We start from the raw sequence: 4,359 nt of genomic DNA, 5'->3' as shown, positions 1-4,359 counted from the left end.
AAGCTCTGTGGGGCAGTTAGGGGGTCTCAGTGAGGGGCCCATGGCATCCCGTGGGAGGGGAGGGTCTCTGGGGAGCAGGAGGCAGTGGGAGGAACCCAGTGGCGTTGGGGGGTTGTCTGGGGGGGGTCACTCGGAGAAGAGGCTGGCGAAGCTCCGGGGGGGGCACTCGGAGAAGAGGCTGGCGAAGCTCCAGGGGAGGCTCCGGGGGGTCACTCGGAGAAGCGGCTGGCGAAGCTCCGGGGGGGGTCAGTCGGAGAAGAGGCTGGCGAAGCTCCGGGGGGGCTCCGGGGGGGGTCAGTCGGAGAAGAGGCTGGCGAAGCTCCGGGGGGGGGGCTCCGGGGGGGGTCACTCGGAGAAGAGGCTGGCGAAGCTCCAGAGGGGCTCCGGGGGGGTCAGTCGGAGAAGAGGCTGGTGAAGCTCTGGGGGGGCTCCGGGGGGGGGTCAGTCGGAGAAGAGGCTGGTGAAGCTCCGGGGGGGGGGGGGCTCCGGGGGGTCACTCGGAGAAGAGGCTGGCGAAGCTCTGAGGGGGCTCCGGGGGGGTCAGTCGGAGAAGAGGCTGGCGAAGCTCCGGGGGGGCTCCGGGGGGGGAGTCACTCGGAGAAGAGGCTGGCGAAGCTCCGGGGGGGGGCGCTCCAGGGGGTCACTCAGAGAAGAGGCTGGCGAAGCTCCGGGGGGGCTCCGGGGGGGGTCAGTCGGAGAAGAGGCTGGCGAAGCTCCGGGGGGGGGGGCTCCAGGGGGTCATTCGGAGAAGAGGCTGGCAAAGCTCCGGGGGGGGTGGTCCGGGGGGTCAGTCGGAGAAGAGGCTGGTGAAGCTCTGGGGGGGCTCCGGGGGGTGTCACTCGGAGAAGAGGCTGGCGAAGCTCTGGGGGGGCTCCAGGGGGGTCAGTCGGAGAAGACGCTGGCGAAGCTCTGGGGGGGCTCCGGGGGGGTCAGTCGGAGAAGAGGCTGGGGAGGCTCCGGGGGGGGTCACTCAGAGAAGAGGCTGGCAAAGCTCCGGGGGGGGGGCTCCAGGGGGTCACTCGGAGAAGAGGCTGGCAAAGCTCCCGGGGGGGGTTCCGGGGGGGGTCACTCGGAGAAGAGGCTGGCGAAGCTACGGGGGGGCTACGGGGGGGGCACTCGGAGAAGAGGCTGGCGAAGCTCCGGGGGGGGCGCTCCAGGGGGTCACTCAGAGAAGAGGCTGGCGAAGCTGCGGGGGGGGCGCTCCAGGGGGTCACTCGGAGAAGAGGCTGGCGAAGCTCCTGGGGGGCTCCGGGGGGTGTCACTCGGAGAAGAGGCTGGCGAAGCTCCGGGGGGGGTCACTCGGAGAAGAGGCTGGCGAAGCTCCGGGGGGACTCCGGGGGGGTCACTCGGAGAAGAGGCTGGCGAAGCTCCGGGGGGGGCGCTCCAGGGGGTCACTCGGAGAAGAGGCTGGCGAAGCTCCGGGGGGGGGGCGCTCCAGGGGTCACTCGGAGAAGAGGCTGGCGAAGCTCCGAGAGAGGTTCCGGGGGGGGTCACTCGGAGAAGAGGCTGGCGAAGCTCCGGGGGGGGAGCTCCAGGGGGTCACTCGGAGAAGAGGCTGGCGAAGCTCCGGGGGGGGGCGCTCCAGGGGGTCACTCGGAGAAGAGGCTGGCGAAGCTCCGGGGGGGGTCACTCGGAGAAGAGGCTGGCGAAGCTCCGGGGGGGGGCGCTCCAGGGGGTCACTCGGAGAAGAGGCTGGCGAAGCTCCTGGGGGGCTCCGGGGGGTGTCACTCGGAGAAGAGGCTGGCGAAGCTCCGGGGGGGGCGCTCCAGGGGGTCACTCGGAGAAGACGCTGGCGAAGCTCCGGGGGGGGTCACTCGGAGAAGAGGCTGGCGAAGCTCCGGGGGGGGCGCTCCAGGGGGTCAGTCGGAGAAGAGGCTGGCGAAGCTCCGGGGGGGCTCCGGGGGGGTCACTCGGAGAAGAGGCTGGCGAAGCTCCGGGGGGGGGGCGCTCCAGGGGTCACTCGGAGAAGAGGCTGGCGAAGCTCCGGGGGGGCTCCGGGGGGGGTCACTCGGAGAAGAGGCTGGCGAAGCTCCGGGGGGGCTCCGGGGGGGGGGTCACTCGGAGAAGAGGCTGGCGAAGCTCCGAGGAGGCTCCGGGGGGTGTCACTCGGAGAAGAGGCTGGCGAAGCTCCGAGGAGGCTCCGGGGGGTGTCACTCGGAGAAGAGGCTGGCGAAGCTCCGGGGGGGCTCCGGGGGGGGGTCACTCGGAGAAGAGGCTGGCAAAGCTCCGGGGGGGGCGTCACTCAGAGAAGAGGCTGGCGAAGCTCCGGGGGGACTCCGGGGGGGGTCACTCGGAGAAGAGGCTGGCGAAGCTCCGGGGGGGGCGCTCCAGGGGGTCACTCGGAGAAGAGGCTGGCGAAGCTCCGGGGGGGGTGCTCCAGGGGGTCACTCGGAGAAGAGGTTGGCGAAGCTCCGAGGAGGCTCCGGGGGGGTCACTCGGAGAAGAGGCTGGCGAAGCTCCGGGGGGGGGCGCTCCAGGGGGTCACTCGGAGAAGAGGCTGGCGAAGCTCCGGGGGGGAGTCACTCGGAGAAGAGGCTGGCGAAGCTCCGGGGAGGCTCCGGGGGGGGGTCACTCGGAGAAGAGGCTGGCGAAGCTCCGGGGAGGCTCCGGGGAGGTCACTCGGAGAAGAGGCTGGCGAAGCTCTGGGGAGGCTCCGGGGGGGGGTCACTCGGAGAAGAGGCTGGCGAAGCTCCGGGGGGGCTCCGGGGGGGGGGGGTCACTCGGAGAAGAGGCTGGCGAAGCTCCGAGGAGGCTCCGGGGGGTGTCACTCGGAGAAGAGGCTGGCGAAGCTCCGGGGGGGGCTCCGGGGGGGGTCACTCGGAGAAGAGGCTGGCGAAGCTCCGGGGGGGGTGCTCCAGGGGGTCACTCGGAGAAGAGGTTGGCGAAGCTCCGAGGAGGCTCCGGGGGGGTCACTCGGAGAAGAGGCTGGCGAAGCTCCGGGGGGGGCGCTCCAGGGGGTCACTCGGAGAAGAGGCTGGCGAAGCTCCGGGGGGGAGTCACTCGGAGAAGAGGCTGGCGAAGCTCCGGGGAGGCTCCGGGGAGGTCACTCGGAGAAGAGGCTGGCGAAGCTCCGGGGAGGCTCCGGGGGGGGGTCACTCGGAGAAGAGGCTGGCGAAGCTCCGGGGGGGCTCCGGGGGGGGGGTCACTCGGAGAAGAGGCTGGCGAAGCTCCGAGGAGGCTCCGGGGGGTGTCACTCGGAGAAGAGGCAGGCGAAGCTCCGGGGGGGCTCCGGGGGGGGTCACTCGGAGAAGAGGCTGGCAAAGCTCCGGGGGGGGCGTCACTCAGAGAAGAGGCTGGCGAAGCTCCGGGGGGACTCCGGGGGGGGGGTCACTCGGAGAAGAGGCTGGCGAAGCTCCGGGGGGGGTGCTCCAGGGGGTCACTCGGAGAAGAGGTTGGCGAAGCTCCGAGGAGGCTCCGGGGGGGTCACTCGGAGAAGAGGCTGGCGAAGCTCCGGGGGGGGCGCTCCAGGGGGTCACTCGGAGAAGAGGCTGGCGAAGCTCCGGGGGGGAGTCACTCGGAGAAGAGGCTGGCGAAGCTCCGGGGGGGGGGCGCTCCAGGGGGTCACTCGGAGAAGAGGCTGGCGAAGCTCCGGGGAGGCTCCGGGGGGGGGTCACTCGGAGAAGAGGCTGGCGAAGCTCCGGGGAGGCTCCGGGGAGGTCACTCGGAGAAGAGGCTGGCGAAGCTCCGGGGAGGCTCCGGGGGGGGTCACTCGGAGAAGAGGCTGGCGAAGCTCCGGGGGGGCTCCGGGGGGTGTCACTCGGAGAAGAGGCTGGCGAAGCTCCGGGGGGGGCGCTCCAGGGGGTCACTCGGAGAAGAGGTTGGCGAAGCTCCGGGGAGGCTCCGGGGGGGGGCGTCACTCGGAGAAGAGGCTGGCGAAGCTCGGGGGGGGCGCTCCAGGGGGTCACTCGGAGAAGAGGCTGGCGAAGCTCTGGGGGGGTCACTCGGAGAAGAGGCTGGCGAAGCTCCGGGGGGGGGGCGCTCCAGGGGGTCAGTCGGAGAAGAGGCTGGCGAAGCTCCGGGGGGACTCCGGGGGGGGTCACTCGGAGAAGAGGCTGGCGAAGCTCCGGGGGGGTTCCGGGGGGGGTCACTCGGAGAAGAGGCTGGCGAAGCTCCGGGGGGGCTCCGGGGGGGGTCACTCGGAGAAGAGGCTGGCGAAGCTCCGGGGGGGCGCTCCAGGGGGTCACTCGGAGAAGAGGCTGGCGAAGCTCCGGGGGGGTCACTCGGAGAAGAGGCTGGCGAAGCTCCGGGGAGGCTCCGGGGGGGTCACTCGGAGAAGAGGCTGGCGAAGCTCCGGGGGGGCTCCGGGGGGGGTCACTCGGAGAAGAGGCTGGCGAAGCTCCGGGGGGGCTCCGGGGGGGG

This window comes from Gopherus flavomarginatus, chromosome 18 (genome assembly GCF_025201925.1).
Source record: "Gopherus flavomarginatus isolate rGopFla2 chromosome 18, rGopFla2.mat.asm, whole genome shotgun sequence".
Lineage (NCBI taxonomy): Eukaryota > Metazoa > Chordata > Testudines > Testudinidae > Gopherus > Gopherus flavomarginatus.
The sequence above is the reverse complement of the archived record's forward strand: the minus strand, read 5'-3'. Positions refer to the sequence as shown.